Here is a 13,344-nt window from a genome sequence, read left to right on the forward strand (position 1 = left end):
ATCTATTTCCCTGAATGGTGAATTACCAAGTCATACTGAGTATCATTTGTCATTTTTTTTTGACCTGAGAAATTCAACATGCATAGCAAACATTTCTTACTTAAGCCTCATATCACTTAGATGGGGAAGGTTCAGCAAATATTGTCTTTGTTGCACAGGTGGGAAACACTGAAGCAGGATGAAGTTCCAGGGATGTACAGGTTCATGCAGTGAAGCTCAGACATCCACGAGGCTCCGCCATCCAGGCCCTCTTCCCCCTCCCCTGTTCCGTGGCACAGGGAGAAAGCGTGAGGATGGCTGTGTAAGCAGCGCCTTTGCCAGGTAAGTCAGGGACTTTCTGCTCTTGCTCTCCATGGACTGGAAAATTCAGTAGCACTCTTTTGGGTGTGAGGACTAGGAATCCAGTTGAAAGGGGGACTTTATTATAAAAATAGAGGAGAGTCTCATGGAAATCCCGAGTGGGCTCACAGCCGCCTGAGGGAGGACTGAATCCAGGCGCTGGAAAGAGTCCGCTCCATCCCTTATCTCCTTTTTAGTCTTTTATCACCAGAGACAAACTTTTCTCTCTTCCTTCCATTCATGGGAGAGAATATGGCTCTGGCTTTCAGCTACAGGCTGAGACTAATTTGCTGGTTTCTCTGAGCCAGACAGAGAGAATCGGGTTGCCCCAGGGACAGGTGCTCACCCCTGGTCCAATCTTACACTGTCACATGGTACAAACGTGGCTGCCAGCAGACTGCCCTGGGGGATCAGAGGCAGTTCCAAGAAAAAGGGGTTGGGGGATTAGGAGCTGGGCCAAACACTCCCAAAGTGTTTATTTTAGGTGGAAATTTTATGAGAGCATCGAAGGCCTCATTAAGGGCTGCCTTGGGACATCAATCTTCACTTTAATCAAAATAGCCCAGCAGGCTCGTCCCTCAGAAGACTGCCCAGTCTTTACGCTGCTTTCTGAACATTCACAGTGTGTGCAGCATCAGTGGTTTCTGTGCCTTTAAGATGCCTGCACGCCCTTTAAAGGAAGTGGTCCTGATCCTTCCAAATACAAGGTGAAACTACCTTTTGCAGCAGTGGACTGGAGAAGCTGGGCAAGATTCTCTGAAAAACTTCATAACGAATGCACAGTTTAATTATTAATTCTTCTAATAAATACTGCCGAGGCACTGGGAATATAATAACGGAGAAGCTATCATCCCTGCCATCACAGTCTATTGGGGGGAAAACAGATGCATCAACAGGAAATTAAAATACAGTGATGGAGGTGCTAGGATGGGAGAGTGTATGTGGTGGGGGGGAGGATGCAAGGGGGACAATGGGAACACCAAAGAGGAGCACCTCGCCACACTTGGGATGGGGGCAGGACTTGGAGAGATGGGAGAAGGTAGTGGACATGGGGCAGTTTCTAGGAAGCAAAAATATCTCAGCTGAGGCTTGAAGGACACAAGGGATTTCTGAGCCCCCAGGAGAGATGAGAATGGCTGGAAGAGAAAGACAGAGAAAGATGACTAATCCTATAGAAAGGCACATGCAGAGAGCTTTGAATATACGTAAATCTATATGACACACTCAGGAAATTTGCTAATAGCCACACCGCCAAGCTCTTACAAGTGTACACGAACTCTCAGCCAAGTCGGTGAAGGAAATTGGGATCAAGGCCAGAGTTTCAAGAACCTTGAATGCTGGGAGTGTTCTGATTATATTTCCTAATGCAACTTAAGAGAAAATGTGGTCATCTTACCCGGCCCATTTAAAAACGGTAAGTGAAACGGGCTTGGTATTTTTGAAATGACATTGTTTGCTCATTGGGGTGGTTAATTTGATGTGCCAACTTGGCTAGGCCACCATACCCAGAGATTTGGTCAAATACCAGGCTGCACGTTGCTGTGAAGGTATTTTTTAAAAATAAGATGAACATTTAAATCAGTAGACTTTGAGTGAAGCAAATGACCTTTCATAATGTGAAAGTTGAAGGCTTTCAGAGAAAAAGACTTCCCCCAAGGGAGAGGGAATTCTGTCTCCAGACAGCTTTCAAACTCAGGCTGAAACATCAGTTCTTTCTTGGGCATCCAGCCTGTCCACCTACCCTGCAGATTTTGGACTTGCCATTTGCCAGCCTCCACAATTACATGAGCCAATTCCTTAAAATCTCTCTCTCTCTCTCTCGATAGATAGATAGAAATACGTAGGTATATAAGATATGTGTTTACTGTGTGTTATGTAACTTCTGGTTCCTTTAGCCAAGATGACTAGTCCAACTTTTTTTTTTCCCCCTTCGATTAATCACATCTTGAGATCCAATATATAAATCCATTATTGCATGTCTTGTGTATAGCTGTTCTAAAGAATCTTATTTTCTGTACTATATGTATCAGAAGAGTGTACATTGCAATGTAACGTAAAAAGAAAAATCTACATGAATAATGCAGCCAACTATCCAAGTGTTATACCAGCTAAAACAACAAATAAACCTTGCACAATGAAAAAAAGATATATATATATATATATATATATATATATATATATACACACACACATAATGTATGTATATATAGTCAGTCAGATAGAAGTAGATTCTATTGGTTTTGTCTCTGTAGAGAACTCTGACTAATACAGTGTGTCTACTTTCATCCTGTAAAGTTTCTTTTAGACACACATACATTTACTTTTTCTAATAAATTTTCAGTAATGATGTATCAGTGTCAAAAGATCTGCTTACTTTACATTTTAATACATGCTCACATTAATTTATGATACACATTCAAAAGAAAAATATCAATTTAAAATCCACGTTCTACTTAAAACATATTCCAGACTCATTGATGAAATAGGTTTTTTCTTTTTCCTCTCTATCTCTGGAAATTATCTAAATGTCCATCAGTAAAGAGGATCACTGATTGCCCTATTAATACATGAACACAGTTATATAAACTGCAGTTGTAAAAATGAATGATACTGAAGTTTTATTTTTGTTTATTTATTTTAAGGGAACTCAGTGCTGCCTCTTATCCTATCTTATATACACCTAAGTACAAAGGATAGAAAGTTGAATCTGATATCAGTCTCTGATACTGGTGACCTTTAAGCGGGGCCACTTGGGAAGTCACCCTGGGGAAGTTTTGAACTAAGCCTCTCCCACTGTGTTTGGAGGGGATAGATCTTCTTGCTTCTTTTACTGTCCATTCATTAAAACTTGTTTAAGCTGTCTGTAAGAATGAAGTCTTTTTTTCTTTTCTTTTTCCTAGTTCCTTCTCCCTTCCAACTTCCTCTTGCCCCCTCCTGCCCACAGATAACCCATGTTAATGATATGTTTATTTAAAATTATATTCACACAGGCTATTTTTGCCTCTTGTTTTTATTATATAATCTCTACATCTTGCTTCCCACTTAGCAGTATCTTGTGGAAATCTCTCCAGCTAAACGGGCAGAGAAAAAGCCTATATTTCATTTGCTGCATTGCGTTCCATAGCATGCATGTGACAACAGTTATTCAACCAGTCCCTTAACGATGGCCTTTTGGTCTGTTTTGAGGGTTTTTTTTGCCTCTTCAGTGCTGCAAAGGACATCCTTGTTCATATGTCTCTGCAAGTTTTACAACCACTTAATTACTTCCCACATATGCCCCAATTAACCCACTTTGGTAGAACAAACAAAATGTATAGTGATTTTTAATAAAATTTTATTTAATTAATCACTCCACCCCAAACAGATTGGTTTCCATTATCTTTATATTTAATTTCTCATATTTTGGTATTTCTCAGTATGTTCCTCTTATACTTAAGGAAAGATACAGGAGCCCCTAACACAGTGTTCTTAAGAATTCAATCTTCAAGAAATGTGTTTATAATAATATAGATTAAAAAATAAAACTTTCCCCCTTGCTCCCCAAATTTTGAACACAGTTGTAATTTAAGATGTGCAAATCCAAGGGTATGACCATGAACTAAGAGTTATTTCTAATTATATAGATGGCATTTGAGATACCATTGTCCCAGGTGACCTTTTAGAAAATTTTATATGTAGGTCAGAACAGGCACTTGTCAGCTTGTCTGCTTGCAGTAGACACAAAGGTTGCAACTAAGGCTAACCTTTTAGGAAAAAAAAAAAATTAGCCGGATCTGGTGGTTATTGCTACAGAATTCCAACTTGAGTCTAGGGTACATCAGCCACTCAGTGCCTTCAAACATCGCCGTGGGACAGTGGGAACAGCAGGACCATGTCAGGGAAGCAATTTGTGGAAAAGTTCACACTCTGTAACCTGGAAATCTCAGCTCTAAAATAATCCAAAACGCTCACAGATACAGAGAACAAACTAGTGGTTACTAGCAGGGAGAGGGGAGTGGGGAGGGACAATATAGGGGGTAAGGGGGAAAAAGTTATATGGGATTCTATGAAATCATGTTTGTAGAATTTGAAGAATCTTTCATTCAATAAAAAAGAAAAAAAATCCAAAATATGTACACAAAATATATTTTGACAAAAATTTTTTGTCATGGCCTTTTATTTACATAAATATGACACTGAAAGAAATGTCAATGTCCAAATGTAGGAGAAAGTTTAAATAATTGCAGAAAGACTTGATGGACTTTTATGTAGACCTTATAAAGGAAGATTAGGAAGACTATGGAGCAATACTGACTTAAGAGAACAGTGCAGTCTGCAAAGTTATATGTGCAAATTGTTTACAACTACATTAAAACATACACAGGCACAGAAATCTGGTGAGAGATACACTTAAATCCTAATTATTGACTGAATGGAGTTTTGGGGGAGAGGAGGATTTTGAGTGATTAAAAAATTCTATTTTCCCAAATTTCTATAATTGTGTTATATTAATATTATGCTTTTTTAGAAAGAGAGAATCAATTAAGAAACCAGATTTCTGATGAAATTATAAATTCACCTCTATGAACCAGTGAGAATGATCTGAATTGAAGTGACATAAATGAAGTGACAATACAGGGTTTCATAGCAACAGTATCTTTTGCAGACAAAGAATATTTGAGAACAGATAATACAAAGAAGATTGTGTTTAGATTTTTCAATTTGTTAATTCAGCATTGATTCAAACAAACAATATCACAATCCACAAATAAAAAGAGGAAGAGGAAGAGGACAGAGTTGATTGTGATGATGAAATTTGATGAAGTGTAGAAAAGGGTGGGAGTAACTGCAAACAACTGTGTACCCTGAATCAAGCTCTGTCAAAACCTATTATTTCCCTTTTTATGCATATGATCAAAAAAGTTAAAGATTGAGTTGAAGCCCCTCCCAATTACTTTCATATCCCGTTTTCCCTTCTCCTTACCTAGAGATAATCAATAGCTTTGGTTTAATCATTCCCATGCCTATTTTTATACTTTTACTACATTTATATCTAACCACAAATTAGCATCATCTTTCATCATATTTTTTTGTTGCCAGTATTATCATCCCGAGTACATCATTATGCCACTTGCTTCTGCACTCAGCATCATGTGTTAAAATTTATCTGCCTGGATGCTTATAACTTTATTTTATCTGTTTGCCTATGACGGAATAGCCCACTGAAGGAACATGCCACGATGATCCTTTCTTCTATTTATAGACATTTAGGTTGTTTCCATTTTATGCTGTCATTACAATTACAATTACAGTGAGCATTCTTGTCTGTTTACACCCACGTAGTGGAGTTTCTTTGCAGTACGTACCTCGGAGTGGAATTGCTAAATTGGAGAGGAGCGCATCTTTACAAGATAAGGTCAAAAGATTCTCCAGAGTGGTTGTGCCGAGTTAGAGTTCCTTAAACAGTGTATGGACACTCTTCTAGCTGAAACTAGTCCCCAGTACTTGGTGTTATCAAAATTTTCAACTTTGACAATCTGATGTTGTGAAATGTTATATAATTTTTAACGTTCTGATGTCCAGTGCACTCAAATTTTTTTTCATTGATTTATGGTTTGTTCAAGTTTGCTCTTCAATGAATTGTCTGTTTATGTCTCTTCCTCACTTTCTCATTGTATTGTTTGTCATTTTGTTACCAAACTCTACACATGCAATCTGAATTTTGGACACCAATCCTTCATCAATTACATGTGTAATAAGTATTTCCTCTCTGTTTGCATCTTGTTTAACTTTGTTCATGATAACCTGTTGGACAGCTCATGATAATTTTAATGACAAATATATCAGTCTTTTACATTATGGTTGGTACTTTTGCTTCTCATTTAAGAAATCTTTTTTTTTTTAAAGACTTCTTTCTCCTCAACCTTAAAGGTAGTCTATATTTTCTTTTGAAATTTTAAAGTGTTAATTTTAAAATTAAGTCTTGGAATTTATTTTGTATAATGTGAATTCAGGATTGAATTTTAAGTTTTCCTTTTGGCTACGACAGAGCATAAATTACTAAACAACCCATCTTTGCTGCAATGATTATAATGCTGCCTCCACCATCAATCAAATTTTCATATGAATGGCAGCCTGTTGCTGCATTCTCTGTCTTGCTCCATGATGGATTTGTCCATTTCTATGCCAATTTCACATTGTCTTACTTATTATGGCTTCAGTTAAACCTCATTTTCCCAGTAGGCAAGCCCCCTAACCTTCTTCTTTTTCAAAATTATGTCAGATATTCAGATCCTTTTGCTCTTCCAAGTGAATTGCAGGATCACCATTTTCTGTTGGAATTTCTACTGAAATTATATTCAGTAACAGAGTATTTTAGAGAGAGTTTCCAGTTTCACCACATCATGCCTTCATCTCTCTTGAACATACTATGCCTCTCCATTTGTTCTGGTCTTCCTTTTTATCTTTTAAAATGTTTTGTAATATTCTCCATAAACACCATGCAATTTTGCTAGACTTACTTCTAGATTCCTTATGTTTTTGTTGCTATTATGAATGACAACTTTTTTTTCTGTTGCATTTTCTAATTGATCATAACTGGTATTTAGGAAAACTATTCATGCTGTTATTCTTGTGTTTAGAATCTTGTTGACCTCTCTTACTATGGCTGAAACTTTGTAGATACTCTAGATTGTCTGTGCAGATAATAACTCAGCTGTAATTTGTTATATTCAACTTTTCAAACTCATATACCTCTGATTCTTTTCCCTCCCTACCTGTACATTGACTTTGACCTGTGGAATGAAAGTGTTTATAGAGAACATCCTTGCTTGTTCCCAATTTTTATGCATCTATGGTTTCACCATTGTATATGCTGTTTCATTTGGATTAAAAAGAATGTATAACTTCTTTACTTGTTGGATACACAGCTGTATATATTTTTAAGATCAGTGTTTTGCCACAATGCATTCTTGGGTTATAAAATCAATTTAGTTGGCTGCAACTCACATTTTTAAAAATAAAATAGAATAGAATGAGACAAATTGTATCAGAATGCATCACTTGTATTAAAGGTGAATATCGTTTATAAAATTCTTTCTGTATGTGTGTGTGCATGCACATTTATATTGTAGGTTTTGATGTAAAATATATTTCTTAAAAGGGCTACATTAAAAATTTTTTGAAAAATTCTGCATTATATGATGCTTTGAAATATTGTTCTTCAAATTTACTATAGCCTTACTAATTTTTGCCTGCTTGATTTATCTGATTCTGTCTAATAGAAGTGTTTGAAATTTTTGGAGTCTGATAATGAATTTGTCTATTCCCTGTAATTCTATTTTGCTTTATATATTTTGAACCTTTGTTTTTAGTTGCATATGAATTTACATCTTCCTGGTAGATTGTTTCTGTTATTGTTGTATAATACCTCTCTTAATTCCTATTAACTTTTTTCATTAACATTGCCTCACTAGTTTTATTTGAATATATTTTTTCCCATCTCTTTACTTTCAGTTCTTTCAATCCAATATGTTAATGTATATCTTGGAACAGATGCATTTAATACAATTGCATTTATTATGATTGCTGATATACTTTAACTTATTTTGTATTTTCTCTTTATTAGCATTTTCCCTATGTTCCTCCTCACCCCCATCCCAGTCCTTTTGGCTTTTTATTAGGTTGACAAATTATTTTTAAAATATTTCTTACATGTTTTCCTCTGTTGGCTGTTAATCTGTTCTTTTAGTGGTTTTCCTAAAATTTTAAAATATCCTGTTTGAATTTAAAATATTCTGACAAACATGTTGTTCTTTGCATTTCCATCTTTCTAAACAAAACGTATGCACAGTTAATATTTAATTAAGCCTAAAATATATATAATTAATTTTTCTCACCATTTCATTGTTTCTTCTATTCCTTACTCTTGCTGTATTTTCACATTTCTTTTTATTGAAATATATACTTCACTAAGTGTGTAAATGTGGATATGCATGTGAGCAGACCCATTTAATCTTTGTGCTCTTGAAAATGCCTTTTTGGTCCTCATTTTAAATAATAATTTAACTGAATATAAAGTTCTAGGCTGACAGCTACTTTCCTTTCACATGTTAGGATGCTACCACATTGTCTTTGGGCCACAGTTTTTGCTGAAAATAAGTCACTGGCAGCCTTATGGTTCTTTCTAGGTATTTTTTGTTTTTTCTCTCTGGTAGCTTTTAGGAATTTCTTCTTATCACTGATAGGCTGCCCTTTCACTGAATGTGTCAGGTTCTGTGCACAGGTTCTTTCCATCAGAAGACATGTGTCTTTTGCAGCTATGAAAATTCTCAGCTCTAATCTCTTCAAATATTCCTCCTTCATCAGCCCCTCCATCCTCTTCTCCTGGAACATCCACTAGGCATAGGCTGGAGCCTCTAAGGTACTGTCCCTGTCTGTTAACTACTGTATTAAAAATAATCTCACTGTCACTAAGTCTAAGTTCTGTGTGTACATCTCACAATTCTTAATTCCCTAGTCTTTGGATATAATCTGGAGTTTATTTTGTCTTCTGAGTTTTTTTTTATTTTGGTAACCACATTTTTTTCTAGTCTCAATATATATTTGGGTTTTCTTAATACCCACCTGGTTTGTTTCATATACATCTCTCCTTTCTGTTTCAGAATTTCTTACTCATTATTAATATACATGATATCTTGGCTTATGCCTTTGAACATTGTAGACATCCTTATTTGAAAGTCTTTGTAAGACTGTTTTGTAAAAATAATTTTATCTCTAGGCATTTCATGCTTCAGTGAATGATTTTGATGATTTTATAGGCTGTCTTCTTTAATACTAGATTTCTTTGTTATGGCAGCCACATTTTTAGTGTGTGTGTATGTTTCTCCCATCCTGTTTGTCTAACAGTTTGGGGGATTTGCAGTTGCTTCCATCTGACCCTCTCCCATGTCCCCAGTACAGCACCAGGTGGAATTTGCTCTGCAGTGACGTTGGGGCTATCACAGATCCAGTCATGGGGTGGCAGGTGGCTGGCTCATTTCCTGGCCAGGAAGTTAAATCTACAGCCTGCTTTCTTAAGCCAAGAATCCCCTGTGAAACTGCAGTCTCAGGAAGTGAATTGATAATTGCTTTTCCTTAATAGACTTCTTTCTGTAGAGGGAGGAGCCCCATCCCAGCCTCTCGCTGCAAGCAGTAAGCCTTGTATTCATCCACTACTGTGCATGAAGAACTTTTAATTCCCATTATATGGTAGGAGCCCACATGTGAACTGCCACCATGTGCTTGCAGACAGGAACTAAACAGACTTGTGCCTTCAAACCTGCTCAACGGTTTGTAATTCATTGCCAGCTCTGGTCGTTGGAGACGCTCATCTCTTTTTCCTCTTTTTTCTTTTACTTTGTCAATCTTTGCAGTGTGTTTGGAGCAAAAGGGGTGGATCAAAGCATTCATCTTTGATACTTCATCTTGACTGGAAGTTAGTTCAATCTACATTGTAAATTTTTTTTCATAATGTTTGGAATTTCTTTTAATTTCAGTTTCTGAAAGCTACAGGTTATAGCTATTTAACTACATGCTTAAAATGACATTCTTATTAAGTAATTTTACTTATATTTATTGTAGAAAGAATTTCCCAAATTAATGAGCATTTTTATTATTTTAGTGAAAATAAAGCAACTCAACAGTCTTTTGTTTTTGTGCTCTTCACGTGGCACAGCACCTTCTCTGGCCAAACCTTCTCGAAAACCTATGATTCCTGCAGAACTCCATGGAGAAAGTGCACAATTTCATCCCCTTGTTGATGATCAGAGCCTGCCCTGGTTGTTGAGCAGGGCCTCTTTTGTTGTGTGGTTGTCACAGCCCCGACAGCGCCCAGGTCTTCTCCCTTGTTGTTGGAATAGAGGCTTGCAGACCCGTTTCTGAGCAGTAGTGTGTGGTAGGAGGGGTTGGAGCGCTTCAGCTGGGAGAAGAACTGCTGAGTCTAGCTCTGCAGGAGGTGTCCACCGGGATGACCCTCTGGTTGATGGAAAGCAGCCTAACATAGTGGCTAAGAGCCTTGGGAATCCCTGGGAATCACTCAGTCCTGGCCAGTGATTACTAGTTGGATAATTTTGGGCAGGTTACACGTTTTAAGCCTTATTTTCTTTGTTTTCAATGTGTTGGTAATAATAGAAACGGATAGGATTGTTTGAGGGTCAAAAAACATCACACATCTGATGTGTTTACACACAGCACCAGGCACACAGTCAGCGCCCAATAGATGTTAACCATTGTTATCATTAAAATTAAATCACTAGTATATGTGTCAATTAGTTTTGTTAAATAAAACAAGCAAATCATGAGGTGAGGACATAACTGGAAAGTTCACCTGAAATAAAAATAACAGTAAAATAAACTCAGTCTTTTACAATGGATTATGTGTAGTCCAGACGGTGAAAACCGCGTCCGTCTCCACATGAACAATAAAGTTACATCAAACCAGAGTAATGTGTTTCATGAAGAAAATTTGACTAAATTGAGTTTTCCAGAGTAGTAATTTTAATCAAATATGTCCCAGCCTCCAGTGGCCAAAATATCACCTTCAAATTTTCCATGGCTATGAATCACAACCTTGCTAGGAGAAAATTTGCCTTTTATGCCACTAAAAAGTTAGCATCTCAACATGTTCCTACTCTTCTGTTCTTATCAGTAGTTTCTGTTAATGAAGAGATCTTCTTCATTTCTTCCCTCCTGAGTTAAAAAGAAAAAAAGATCCCAACAAACCAAAGGATGATCTCAGTCTGGGAAGAACAGTTCAACTATGCGATGATGCAATGCCTATAAATATTGTCCTATTAGACAAGGGCTCAGTGGCTTACGTGGCCTTGTTAAACAATTAAAGCTAACCTGCTTGGTCTTTACAGCTCACAGAACCAAGAACCTAGGGACTCAATGCAATCCCAGGAGACTCAACTTTAAAGGCACCTTGTTTAACTTTTTTTAAAAAATAACGCACCATGTTTTCATGTGTTTTACCTGGCAGACGCACTGACTGGTGTGGGGTGGGGGGGTTGGTCTGTCTGCCTGGTTTAGCATCAGCACAACACCTTTCGTTAATGGATGCAAGAAGGAAGTGTGCTAAAATGAGGCATTGATGCATGTGTGAAAGCTTGTCACTTGTTCACAGAGGAATGAGACAACTGTAGGGGAAAGCAGAGGTCAAAAGTGGGGTTTCTGCTCAAGAGAGGAAAAGGGCTGTGTCTCTAAGGCTGAATTCATACCATATTTAGAGCAAATGTCAATGTTTGAACACATGACACCTCTTTCTTTGGGAGCTGGATAGGAACCTTGACATGGGTTTTAAGGACATGGTCAGAAGCTTGTAGGTTCACCATTGAAGCTGGGCAGCATGGTTATTACCAATATTCCTTGTGTCTCTAGGTGAATTCCATTGACAAGTAGGTCTATTTGTATTGGAAGCCTGAAAAGATTCCCCCCTCCTTGTACTGAAGATTAGAGGGACTGTCTAAGCACCATGGTAAGTGGGAGACCGGAGTTATCAACTTGCTGGTCTTGTTACTGACAAGGCAGACCACCAAGAAAAAGTAAAGGTGTTGAATACTTCTTCATGTACTCGTTGGCCATTTGTATGTCTTTCTTGGAGAAATGTCTATCAAGTCCTTAGCCCATTTTAAAAGCCAGGTTATTAGCTTTTTTTCCCTGCTCTTGAGTTGTAGGAGTTACTTACATATTTTAGAGATTAACCCCTCATCAAACATATGGTTCTCAAATATTTTCTCTCATTCCATAGACTGCCTTTTCACTCTGTCGATTGTTTCCTTTATGCAGAAATGCTCAACATCACTCATCATCAAGGAAATACAAATCAAAACCACAATGAGATATTACCTCACACATGTCAGGAGAGCTATTATTAAGAAACCAAAAGATGTGTGCCCACCCAGGGGTGCCAAAAAAAAAAAAAAAAAGAAAGAAAGAAACCAAAAGTCAACAAGTGTTGGTGAGGGTGTGGAGAAATTGGAACATTTGTGCATGGTTGGTGGGAAAGCAAGATGGTGCAGCTGCTGTGGAAAACAGTATGGAAGTTCCTCAAAAAATTAAAAATAAAACTATGATAAAATCTTGTAATCCCACCCTCTGGGTATTTACATGAAAGAAGTCAAGTCAGGCTCTTGAAGAGATATTAGTGCTCCCATGTTCAATACAGCACTATCCACAATAGCCAAAGACATTTAGGAAAGAACTTAAATGTCCATTAAGAGATGACTGGATGAAGACAATGTATGTACACACACACACACACACACACACACACACACACACACACACACACACATATATACACACAAGAGAATACCATAAAAAAAGATGGAATTCTGCAGTATGCCACCTCATGGATGAACCTTGAAGATATTATGCTGAGTGAAATAAACCAGTCACAAAAAGACAAATACTGCATGATTCCACTTATATGTGGTATCTAAAACAGCCATATTAATAGAATCAGAGTGGAATGGTGGCTGTCAGGGGTTGGGAGGTGAGGAATGGGGGGTTATTAATCAATGGACACAAAGTTTCAGTTAAGCAAGATGAGTAAGTTCTAGAGGTCTGCTGTACAACATTGAACCTATAGCCAGCAGTACTGTATGGTACATTGGAAAATTTGTTAAGAAGATTAACAGTTTAATTTGTTAAGATCTCATGTTAAATGTTCTTACCAAAAATAAAAAATAAAAATAAATGAAATAAGAGAAAATAAAGAAGGGATCCCAAGAGACAAACTTGGACAACTAGAGAACTGTGGAAGTTTGTAAATGTGCAAACCAAATCTTTTTATGGTCTAGCATTTGTAAACTTTTTTTTTTTAATGTTTTTTTCTTGTTATGAGAACTTTTTTTTCTTAACATTTTTTATTGATTTATAATCATTTTACAATGTTGTGTCAAATTCCAGTGTTCAGCACAATTTTTCAGTCATTCATGGACATATACACACTCATTGTCACATTTTTTTCTCTCTGAGTTATCA

General features: G+C 37.0%; 1 long non-coding RNA gene across 1 annotated transcript in view; it reads left to right on the forward strand.

Annotated features, from left to right (window-relative positions):
• The window catches only part of LOC123618274 (uncharacterized), a 37,468-nt gene extending 24,357 nt beyond the window's left edge, over positions 1 to 13,111 (forward strand). Inside the window, exons 2-3 of the long non-coding RNA XR_006726683.2 lie at positions 159 to 321; positions 11,737 to 13,111. This is a non-coding gene — a long non-coding RNA (uncharacterized LOC123618274). The remainder of the gene's footprint in view (positions 1 to 158; positions 322 to 11,736) is intronic.
• The last annotated feature ends 233 nt before the right edge of the window (positions 13,112 to 13,344 follow it).

The sequence above is a fragment of the Camelus bactrianus genome, chromosome 13 (assembly GCF_048773025.1).
Source record: "Camelus bactrianus isolate YW-2024 breed Bactrian camel chromosome 13, ASM4877302v1, whole genome shotgun sequence".
In the NCBI taxonomy this organism is placed as follows: Eukaryota; Metazoa; Chordata; class Mammalia; order Artiodactyla; family Camelidae; genus Camelus; species Camelus bactrianus.